This window comes from Macrotis lagotis, chromosome 8, assembly GCF_037893015.1.
Source record: "Macrotis lagotis isolate mMagLag1 chromosome 8, bilby.v1.9.chrom.fasta, whole genome shotgun sequence".
Taxonomy (NCBI): Eukaryota; Metazoa; Chordata; class Mammalia; order Peramelemorphia; family Peramelidae; genus Macrotis; species Macrotis lagotis.
Window position 1 is genome coordinate 50,089,451 of NC_133665.1, and position 12,407 is coordinate 50,101,857.

Here is a 12,407-nt window from a genome sequence, read left to right on the forward strand (position 1 = left end):
AATGGAAAAAGCAATCCAAAAAGTTAATGAGGAGAATACCTTAAAAAGTAGAATTGATGGTTTGGGACAGATAGTTTAAGCTGTCTGGCATTTTGGTAATTTGAAAAGTCATAATATAAACTTTTGGAAATTTTTTTCACAATAAAATGAACCCCTTTGGGAAAAAAAAGTAGAATTAGCCAAAAGGAAAAGGAGATAAAAAAGCTCCCTGAAGAAAACAGCTCTTTCAATTATAGAATGGGGCTAAAGGAAGCTGATGACTTTGTGAGGAATCAAGAAACAATAAAACAATACCAAAAGAATGAAGAACTAAAAGAAAATATGAAATATCTCATTGATAAAACAACTGACCTAGAGAACAGATCCAAAGAGACAATTTAAAAATTATTGGGCTACCTGAAAGTCATGCCCAGGAAAAGCACCTTGACTTCATAGAGCTGAATTTGAAGATACATCGTAAAAATGGAGTCAATGGGTGAAAGGGACATGTACTGGGAGTAAGAGAAAGCAGAGGTAGAATAGGCTAGGATATTTCATAAAAAAGACATTTTGCAATGGTATGAAGGGGATAGGTGAGGGGAAATGAGGGAACCTTCATTCTCATTGTAAATGGCTCAGAGAGGAAATAGAATACACACTCAATAGGGTATAGATTGTCAGTATAACACATTTTCTTTTTGACTTTTTGCAAGGTGGTGGGATTGGATGACCAGTCTGGGACCACGGGGCTGGGTGATTGTTGGGTCTCTGGGGTGGCATGAAAGCTTGGAGCCTCCTGTTCCCAGGGATAGTGCTCTGTCTGCTGGGCCACTCCGCTTCCCCACAGCACATTTTTGAAGAGGGATGGAGTGAAAGGAGAGAGAATATAATAGATGGTAGTGGGGGTGAATGGATGGAGGGAATTACCATCAGCAACAGGGGAAAAATATGGAAGCAAATTCTATGATGGACTGACTTTTTTTAGGTTTTTGCAAGGCAAATAGAATTAAGTGGCTTGCCCAAGGCCACACAGCTTAGGTAATTATTAAGTGTCTGAGGCCGGATTTGAACTCAGGTACTCCTGACTCCAGGGCCGGTGCTCTATCCACTGCATCACTCAGCTGCCCCTTATGATGGACCTATGATAAAGAATGTGGTCCATCTGAGACAGAGCTGATGGTATCAGAGCACAGACTGAAACATATATTTTCTCTTTCTTTTACTTTATTTCTCATGAGATTTTATATTTTTTGTGGGGGAGGAGATATTATGTTTACTCTTAAACAAGAATATTTTAGTAATGTATAAATAAACTTTAAAAATTTTTTAAATAAATTGCAAGAGAAAAAAAGTAAATTGTCTTAGGTAGATTCTAAAGATCACCCAGCAGGAGAAGATACCAGACACTGAGGTCCTTTTGTTTTTTTTGCAAGGCAAACGGGGTTAAGTGGCTTGCCCAAGGCCACACAGCTAGGTAATTATTAAGTATCTGAGGCCAGATTTGAACTCAGGTACTCCTGACTCCAGGGCCGGTGCTCTATCTACTGTGCCACCTAGTCACCCCACCTTTCTTGAGCTAAATTGCCTAGCATTCCAACATTACTACAGAGAGTGCAACTACAATGGGTTGGGCATGTTGTTAGAATGCTAGAAGTATGCTTGTCAAAAACACTATGTTATAGAGAACTCACACAGGGCAAGCACTAACAAGGGGGTTGAAGAAGCAATATTGAGAACTCCTGAAGATCTCTCTTAAGAATTTGAGAATTGGGGGTAGCTAGGTGGCACAGTAGATAGAGCACCGGCCCTGGAGTCAGGAGTACCTGAGTTCAAATCTGGCCTCAGACACTTAATAATTACCTAGCTGTGTGGCCTTGGGCAAACCACTTAACCCCGTTTGCCTAGCAAAAAATACAAAAACCTAAAAAAAAAACAACTTAATGAACAAATCCATCAGGTTGTTATCATTAGGATTATTAGCGTTTTAATTGGGTTTTTTGTTTGTTTGTTTTAGTTTTTGCAAGGCAATGGGGTTAAATGGCTTGCCCAAGGCCACACAGCTAGGTAATTAGTCTGATGTCGGATTTGAACTCAGGTACTCCTGACTCCAGGGCCGGTACTCTATCCACTGTGCCACCTAGCCACCCCGTGTTTTAATCTTTAGAGACAGCTGCAATTGTTTTCTTCTTCCAAATAATTCTAATTTTGAGGAAGTTTGAAAGGTTGTGAAGATCAGAGAAAATAACCAATGTACCATCTGGCTTGTGTTATCTAGCTTTCTTTAAACTGCTGGTTGGTTCCTTTGCATCTTGATATATTGAGGTAACACTGCTTAAAATCTACCATTCCTCTTTACAAAATTTTACCAAAGACTTTCTATTCCAAACTGGTGTTCTCCTTATTCTAAGTAGGTGGTGCAGGGGATTAGAGCACTGACCTTGGAGTCAGGAAGATGGGAGTTCAAATCTGGACTCAGACACTTGACACTTACTAGCTGTGTGACCTTGGGCAATTCACTTAACCCTGTTTATCTCGCATCTGGGGTTATCTCCAGTTGACCTGATTCCTATCTGGCCACTGGACTTAGATGGCTCTAGAGGAGAAAGTGAGGCCAGTGATTTACCACAGGTGTCCCCCCACCCCAATCCAATTCTTGTGCATGTCATGTTAATACCTCCCTGATGTCATGGTCTTCTAGTTTGAAGGACAAGCATTGTCATCATTTCTGCCAAAAAGAAAAGAGATTAAGTGCTCAGCAATATTGTTTTTAGGTTTCTTTTGTCTTATTATGGCTCTGGATTTTTCAGTGGATAGATTTCTGTGCAAGATGTTGTTATTAGTAACAATTGTTTAATCTTTTATTTTCCTTTTTTCAGATGACTGATATTGTTTTAGCTACATATTGTCTTTTTTTCTTCTTCAAATCTTTAGTTTCTCTTCTCGTTTTGCAATCATTTTTATCTTTGTTCTAACAGTCAGTGGTGTGACTGTACTCAGACAAGTGGTTGAAAAATGATTCCCATATTGAGTCATTTCCTTTCTATTAAAATAAACTTGACTGAATTTTGTGTGTGTGATATTTGTTACTCTCTATTTGCAGCACTGGGAACAAAAAAAACCCAGAAAAAACCATTACTGACCTCAAGAAGCTTACACTTATTGGTAATGAGGTACACCAATACTTATCACATCAATTCCTCTAGGAATGTAGTACTGCGTTATTGTTGTTTTTGTGTTTTGTTTTGTTTTGTTAATTATGTGCCATGGCTAGGATAGTTCCAAACATTTTCACTTAGGTTCCCAAATTATCGTAGTCTGCATGTCTTGCACCAGGGAACCTGAAAGAATTAGGTAAAACTATGCAATTAGGTGCAAAAGAGGCAAAGACTAAGTCTGGTCTATTTTAAAAGATTTAAACAGTAGATTCATCCCCTTTATTAACCTTTCCCCAATTCAAAAAGACCCCCATCCAGAACTTTATATCCCAATCTTTCCTACCCTGCAGCCCCACTCTAAATCACTGAAACCTGTGATGTTTGCCTGTGAGTCTATGTTGCTGCTACCCTCAGAGTGAACTTCTGGACTGGCTCTCAGTTAAATGAATGTGTTCTGTCACCAATATTTCTTGTAGCAGTGGGGTATGATGTGAGCCAACTTATTTTCATTTTTGGATTGAAATCATTAAATTCTTTCATGCACCTGTACCTTTTTTCTCCAAATCATTTTTCCTTCTGAGAGTTAAAAGAAGCCAGTCTGTCTTTTATTTATGTACATCTTTTTCAATATCATTCGTTCCAGGAGGTAAATATCATATTTTATTTTTTTTAATTTTATTTAAGGCAATGGGGTTAAGTGACTTGCCCAAGGGAATACCTTATTAAGTGTCTGAGGCTGGATTTGAACCCAGGTCCTCCTGACTCCAGAGCCAGTGCTTTTTTCACTGTGGCACCTAGCTGCCCCCAACATCATATATTCAATACCTTTATCATTACTAAAAGTTTGCTCTACATTCCAAAGCATTTTAGGGAAGTTTTATAAATTTGCCAGTTTTGTGAATTTGCCAGATCATTTGTGTCATGATAAACTACAGACTAGTAGCCTTTCAACATTGAATGGGGAAGATTCTCTTATTCCTGCTTATTTTCATGGCAAATGCCTGCCTATAAAGTACTTTACTTGAGTTAAGCTTGAATTTCCAAATGTGTCAGATGAGTCACATTCAAGTTTCAGAGTTTTAGTAAAGGAAATCACAGCAACATTCACTACTGGAGGTCCAATAGAGCGTGACATTAGGCAAGGCAAAAGGATATGGAATAAGAATGTATGCAATATTAACTCTGCAGCCACAATGGGTCCAAGGATTCCCAATTCTGAGATGTTGTTTCACCTTGACATTCCATCCAGTTCTCCACCTGGGTCATCTGACCACCTTGCCAGTATACTGTCATTCAACCAGCGTCCTACATACTACACACCAGATCTGGACCTCTGGGCCTTCCAAATGAAAAATATGCTTAATTAAAAATCATATGCTCATTGACTGGTATAAATATTTAGCAGTACCAATGTGAAAAGTCATTTTTACAGATGAAATATATAAAATCTCATTACATATCAGCATTAATAGACAAACATTTGCAATTGATTTTGATTAATTGTGAGAGGAACACTACCTTTAAAACTCAATTAAGTGAAATAAACCCCCAAAAGAATCCAATTCTCATTTCCATATCTGTATTACAAACAATTGTACTCAATTATTATTTTAATATTTTAAATTCTATCAACAAAAATTTCATGGAAATTTGTTTTTTTCTCATTATAGAAATACCTATGTAATATCCTCCATTTGACTAGTAGATAAAACTTTGCTTATGTGTTTGTTGTCTCCCTGATTCAGATGTGAACTTTGAGAACTGAAACTGTCTTACTTTTTTGTTTTGCACATGGTGTTTAATAGCTGCCTTTTCAGGCGGCTAGGTGGTGAAGTAGATAGATCACCGGCCCTAGAGTCAGGAGTGACTGAGTTCAAATCCAGCCTCAGGCACTTAATAATTGCCTAGCTGTGTGACCCTGGGCAACTCACTTAATCCCATTGCCTTAAATAAAAATTTTTAAAAAATAGTTGCTTTTTCACTTATTATTTATACATGGTGTTCCATCTTCCAACATTAAGCCTTTGCTCTGGATTGCCCCCATACTCAGATTGCCTTCCCTCCTCATCACTGCTTCTTAGAATCCTTACTCTTTCAAGGTTTCATTCTACATGAAGCCTTTCTATAATCTTTCCATCCACTAGCTGCCATCAACTTCACTCAAAATCACCTTCTATTTTATACCAACTGACATATATGAATATTGTTTCCATACCAAGCCCAATAAACTTCTAGAGGGTAAATATTCACTTTGTCTTTCTAGTCTAAGCATAGCAGCTATGCTACATAAGTCAGTTAAATACTATAGTTAGGTTATCTGATAGTAGGGGACATACTACAAAATGAGAGGAAAAACTGGAAGAAGCAGCAGCCTAGAAATTTCAGCAAATGGTATTGATAGGGGAACAGAAATTGAATTTGGGAGACTTAAGTCTGAATACAGGAATCACGACAGACTAATTGCCCGTAGTGAAAAAGCATGTCATTTAATCTTTCCTTCTGTTTTTTTATTAGTAAAATGGGGAAAAGACTACTTGTTTTCTAACTCACAAGGTTTGGAGGAATTTTATAAATTATAAAGCTTTGAATTTACTGATTTTTAAGAACAAAACAAAAGACACCTTTCTCACCCTTCCTTCTTTGTCCCAGAGCTAAAGAAGTTGGACTTTATCTTAACTAATTGCTGATTAACTTCTGTAGGAGCCATAAGTCTATTGGTTTTGTTCCCTGATGATAAACTAAGAGTATTTCTCTCAGGAACACCCTTTTCCACTTAGTGCCCTCATCTGCAACAAGAGTGACTTTGATACCTGGGAGCCAGAGGCATACTGGCTAGAGAAGGGCCTTGAATTCAGAAGTCTTTGATCTGACTCATACTAGGTGGGTGAACCACAATAGCCAGGTGTTTAGTATAGTGTTGAAGCTAGCTTTATAAATAGTAGCAGTGTTATTGTTGGCAAAGTCATTAAGCTGCTATTGCTCAACCAGGACTTTAAACTATGTTAGCAGTCATCTGTCACAGGAAACCTATATAACTCCATTGTTTGGAATATGACTTCCTCTTCTAAGTATAGCACCTATGCTACATGAGTCAGTTAAACACTATAGTTAGGTTATCTGATAGTAGGAGACATACCACAAAATGGGTGCTATGCTTTGGAAATGGCAGCTCCTTAAAAATAATATCTATGTATCTGTAAGTGTAGAGATATGTAGATTAGATCTATTTGTCTATTCATCCACGCATTCATTGATTGAGTTGCACCGTGAAAAAAAGTACCCGAACACGGGTTTTTCAGCAATCCAGTTTTGTTTTGTTTTGTTTTGTTTTAGTTTTTGCAAGGCAAATGGGGCTAAGTGGCTTGCCCAAGGCCGCACAGCTAGGCAATTATCAAGTGTCTGAGACTGGATTTGAACTCAGGTACTCCTGACTCCAAGGCCGGTGCTTTATCCACTACGCCACCTAGCCGCCCAGCAATCCAGTTTTTAAAGGGAAAAAAGGGCAGAAAAGTGAGAATGTATATTCTGGCCCTTTAAGAAACACGAGCTGTCACGACACTGTGATTGTCGCGAGGGGTCGCAGACGGGAATGGATTTAAAAGGATCCATTTGCACTCTCATTGGCTCTCCCCGGTGCGCATGGGGAGTCAGCCTGCGGCCCGGACTAGAGGTCACTAAAATCCCGGACGGAGACTGCGCAGAAGCTGCGCCTACTCCCTCCGGTCCCTCCTCTTTCCACATCCGAGACCTCCCCCTCCCCCGCCCCTCCCCCACCCCGGGCTTTTCTGGAAGCCGAGGGACAAAGCCATACGTCAGAGGGTAAATTTCATTTCCTCTTCTGTCTCCGCCCCCGCGCGGTGGTGGTGGGGGGAGCCAGAACTCCATTTCCCGGAAGCCTTCACGCGAGTCCGCAGCCTCGGATTCCCAGCATGCAGCAGCTCGGGCCCTTCGTGGGGCTCCGGTTGTCTCCCGGCTCTCCCTCCAGAGGCCGCTGGGAGACAGAAGAGCGCTTGTGGCGTGTTGCTTAGCTCGCCCTCATCCCCGGCCCTGCCCGCCCCGCCGCTTCGTGACCCCGCGGCCCCGGCTCCCAGCGCCGCTCCGAGCGGGGAGACCAGACATCCCAAGTGGAAACGAGGCAGCGGGAGTGACGCCACGGCTAAGCGAGGCTTCGCGGACTCGCGGAGCGCCCGCGTCAGCGGCGCCATCTCCGGGGGACGGCCGCCTCGGCCAATCGGTGGGCAGGGTTGTTCCGCGCAGGCGCGGAGCGGGGCCAATGGGAGGCGAGGAGCGGCGGGCTTTTCCTCTCTAGTTGTATTTCCTGGTCTCTTCTGGAATACCTGCTTCCCCCGACCCCGGAGGTGAGTGGATTCGCGGGCGGCGGCCCCTCCCTCATTCCGCCTGGTCTCCGCGGGCCGCAGCCCCGGGATGCCGGATCCGGCCGCGGCGCAGCACGCCGCTGCCCAGGGGATCCCCGGGGAGGGAGAAGCCGCCGGGCGGGGCCGGGCCGGGCAGGGGCGGCGGGGCGCCGGCCGCGGCTGATGTCGGCCCCGAGGGGCGCCCGGAGCGCGGGGGGGGGAGACCGGGGAGGATCGCCGGGATCGGACCTGCGCCCTGAGCAGACTCCGAGCCCTGACATGCGCCGTGCGGCGCAGCCCCTCGGCGGCCGCCCCGGAGACCCCGGCGTCCGCGCGCCCCTGGCTGCCCGGGGACCCGGGAGGCCCGGGAGCGGAGCGGGCGCCGGAGCCCCCGCGTGGGGGGATGTCCCCTCGAGGTCAAAGTTCAGAGGGTAGCTCTCGTCGGGTCACTTCCCGAGTTTCAAAAGCAACGTGTGAAGGCCCGCTTGTCCGGATAGACCCGAGCGCCGCGATCCTGCAGGACGCGCTGGTTCCGGCCGGGGCTCTCGGGCTTGGGTTTCTGGCGGGGAACTAGCGAGCGGAACCCTAAAGCGTGGAAATGACCTGCAGAGGCAGCGCAAAATTCCTGTGCAGTCTGGTGAACTAATATAGCAATTTCGTATTGAAGAACATGCTGATTCTCCCAGGTTAGTAAGGAAAAAACTAAATATGAACTCAGCCCCCCCCCATGCACATCCAAGTTCATTGCTAGAATCTATCTATAGACTCGGCTTCAAAACACAGTTTCTTTACCACAAATCCTTCTCTAGACCTTAGCTCCCGGTACCCTTAGACTGTTACAACACTGACTTTAGATACTTAATACTTTTCCCCCATTGGTTATTATTAAGTTACATTTTGTCAGTCTTCATCTTTATGAATTTCTCCTAATTATTTGGCACTTTAGGATGTTTTCTATTGCCTTATTTAAGTGACAGCACATTCTTTAATTTCTTCTACAGCCATTCCTTTGCTAAATCTTTCTTTCATACTATTATAGGTGCTAACTATGGTTCTTTCCTTTGCTTTCTCTAGTTCTAGGAGAATGTAAGCTCCCTGAGGGTAGAGCCTTTTTTGCTTTTAAGGCCCAGTGTATTTTTTTTTAGGTTTTTGCCAGGCAGTGGGGTTAAGTGGCTTGCCCAAGGCCACACAGCTAGGTCATTATTAAGTGTCTGACGCTGAATTTGAACTCAGGTCCTCCTGACTCCAGGGCTGGTGCTCTACCCACTGCGCCACCTAGCTGCCCCCCAGTGTATCTTCTTACCCAGTACTGGTTGAATTCTTGTATATTTTCCATGCCTTCTCCCTTGGTAATCTTATTGACCTTGATAATCTTATTGGCTTCAATCGACAAAATCTTGAAATTCTTACTTTTTTTCAAGTTCTGTACTTTTCATCTACCTTCTAGAATTCTCTGTTGCTCGACCAGTACTTTAAACTATGTTACTAGTCTTCTGTCACAGAAAACCTGTATTACTACGTTGTTCTGAATATGACTTCCCTTTTGAAATGGGACACTGAGCTCAATAAATCCCTAACAACTCTGTTCTCTTGTAATCTTCTTTTCTTGATTTCCTGTATCTCTCAGTATGCCACCTTTCTTCCCAAAGCACTGACCCTGTGGGGTGACTTGGTAGCATAGAGCACTAGCCCTGGAGTCAGGAGGACCTGAGTTCAAATCAGAGCCTCAGACACTTAATAATTCCATAGCTGTGTGGCCTTGGGCAAGCCACTTAACCCCGTTTACCTTGCAAAAACCTAAAAAAAAACCCAACCAAAGCACTGACCTTGGAGTCAGAGGACCAGAGTTCAAATCCAGCCGCAGACACTTGATTCTTAAAAGCTGTGTGACCTTGGGCAAGTCACAACCCTGATTGCTTCACATCCAGGGCCAACTCCAGTCATTGTGATTCATTTTAGGCCACTGGACTGAGATGACTCTGGAGGACAAAGTGAGACTGGTGACTTAGCAAAGCCTTTCCTGCCCCCCCCCCCCCCCAATCCAATTCATATGCTTGTTGTGGCATCACCTTCCTGATGTCATGGTCCTTTTTGAGAAAGAAGGACAGACATCAAAGAAGGAAAAACATTCATCTCAGTCACTCATGATTACAATTGACAGAATATCTTTGCCTCTTGACTCAGTTGTTAAGCCCTTTCATTCCTCCAAAATAACTATTGAATTCATTCTTATCATTTATTGTAATGCTAGTGCATCCTTATATAATCTATTGCAATGATTTTTCTAACAGGTTTCCCAGAGGCCAGTGTATCCTACATAGGCTTCCAAATTAATGTTTCTAAAGAACAAATCAAAGCTTTATTCTTACATTTAAGTCCAAACACAGTAAAGCTTCAGTCTACCTTTCTAATCTTAAGTGAAATGTATTCTGCTACTGTGCATTGTGAACTTGAGTCATGCTGAACTAACTGCAACCTTCCAGATTACTCCTAAATTCCTTCTGCCTCTACATCTTTGTATATATTGTTCTATTAAATCTCCATCTTTTAACAAGTTTTCCTGGTTCAAGGCTTAATTTAAATATGCTGTCTGAACCATTCACTTGAAGATGAGGGGGGAAATATTACATTTCCTTTAACTAATCTCATAGCATTTTTTTTTTAGGTTTTTGCAAGGCAAACGGGGTTAAGTGGCTTGCCCAAGGCCACACAGCTAGGTAATTATTAAGTGTCTGAGACGGGATTTGAACCCAGGTACTCCTGATTCCAGGGCCGGTGCTTTATCCACTGCGCCACCTAGCCACCCTAATCTCATAGCATTTTATACATTCTACACTTCATTGTATTGGAGAATATGGCTTAGGAACAAGAAACAAAAGGGGGTCATAGACTTGTAAGCTACTTCAACCCTGCTCTCCCATGAATACTTTTCTCAAGAAAAGATATTCTACATAGTGATCTCTAAGTAACATCACAACAAAGTGAAGTTGACTTCATATATTGGGAAACAACTAGTTACTTATAAGGGGATCATTTTCATATCAGTGGTGTTTGTACTGTAAGATCATTGAGTTGTTAAAATAGATCAAAATCATTTTTCATGTGAACATATGTAATAACATTAAAAAGCTTCAGTCTGTGACCAACAAGTTGTTGATATTGAAAAGTAGGAAGTGGATAAAGGAACAGATGACAACTTAGATGATCATTCTTTCCTTTAGAAATTAGATATGGGGCGGCTAGGTGGTGGGGGCAGCTAGGTGGCGCAGTAGATAGAGAACCAGACCTGGAGTCAGGAGTCCCTGAGTTCAAATCTGACCTCAGACACTTACCTAGCTGTGTGGCCTTGGGCAAGCCACTTAACCCCGTTTGCCTTGCAAAAACCTAAAAAAAAAAAGTTAGATAAAAAAGCTTTCACCACAATGAGGAAACAAAAAAAAATCTCAGTAAAAGCTATCTCAGCCAGCAAATACTTGCTCTCCTTTTAGTGATATTAGTGATATGTGGCAACCAAGAAAAATGCTGGTTAAAAATATAAGTTATTTTGCAAAATATAATGTAGAAGGGCTATGGAAGACTATGAGCAGTATCATTTCCTAAAAATACTAGAATGAAGATAACTGTGCAAAACATGATAAGAGACTCAGTTAGACCAGCTCTGAAAGGAAGATGGAACAAATGGGGCGGATGCATCAATTTCTTTACAACAAACTATTTTCTCTTTCAGTAACGGTGGGATCATGGCATTTGGATGATAATATCTGTCTCTTGTGCTACATGAAAAATCAAATAGTAATAAAGAAACAGGAAGACCATGACCTGACTTCCATTTAGTACATGTTGAAGGATTGATTCTAAAGAACTCTGAAAGAAAGTATACAGATGTTGGAGGGTTTGATGGATAAGAGAACCTGCATCAGAATCAGGAAGACCTGGATTCAAATTCTACATTTGTCACAAAATGGTTGTATGACTCTGGACACATTAACTTAATACTCTAGACCTGGGCTGTCCAACCTTACTTTTAAAAGTTTTTATTGAAACAGTAGACAATATAATTTGATTTGTCATTTTAGTGAGAACTTTGAAGTAGCTCAGCTTCAAATTATTTAGTAAGCCCATGTGGGCCACATATGCAGGCCAGTTGCATTTTGGACAGCCCTGTTCTAGGCAATTTAAGGCCATAAATGACCTTCATTGGTAGAGGGAATTTCTTTCCTGGCAATTTTCTACAGTGATGGAAGTGTCTACAAAAACTTCGAGAACAATTTGTAAATAATATTGAGGGTAACCTAAATGAACATACAAGGAAGAAGAAGCAAGTGAACTTTTGTAAATTATGTTCTTTTTGTCACACAATTGAATGGAAGGTAGAAAGAGTACAAAATCTCTGTATTATCTTACCATAAAAAACATTGATTCGTTTGGTTGATCAAAATGCTACTTAAAAGCTCTCCAATAAGGTGTCTGCTATACACATGCAAGAATCATAAGATTCCTTGAAAGACAATAGAAAGAAACTTTATTCATTATTATTATTATTATTATTATTATTATTATTATTATTATTATTATTATTATTATTATTATTATCATGGCAGGCCTAAAATTGGGAAATTAAACTCACTAAAGGTGTTTCCCACCATCATGGTAGACATTTAATTCAGAATCCAAATGATGAAGTCTTCCAATGCTCCAGTTTGCAAATTACATTGTTTTGATTTGATCAAGTTTCAGAACATTGTAAAGCCTCCTGAATGAGTCATAATTATTCATAAGAGTTTTGAGATAGAAAAAAAAGGCAAGTGGATAAAAAATGCTTGGTTTTTAGACTAAAAGTTATGCAGTTGTTTGCAGAACACATGAGCCAATCCATTAGTTAGAAATATTTTGGAGATAGAGCACCTGGCCCTGGAGT

General features: G+C 41.6%; 1 protein-coding gene across 9 annotated transcripts in view; it reads left to right on the forward strand.

Annotated features, from left to right (window-relative positions):
* Positions 1 to 7,088: 7,088 nt before the first annotated feature.
* ZNF200 (zinc finger protein 200) overlaps positions 7,089 to 12,407 on the forward strand; it is a 30,933-nt gene continuing 25,614 nt past the window's right edge. For 3 of the 9 annotated variants that reach the window (XM_074196903.1, XM_074196907.1, XM_074196908.1), the window contains exon 1: positions 8,183 to 11,859. The gene's annotated coding sequence lies outside the window, so the exon portion shown is untranslated. The other 6 variants (XM_074196906.1, XM_074196910.1, XM_074196904.1 and 3 more) reach the window with 5 other exon arrangements.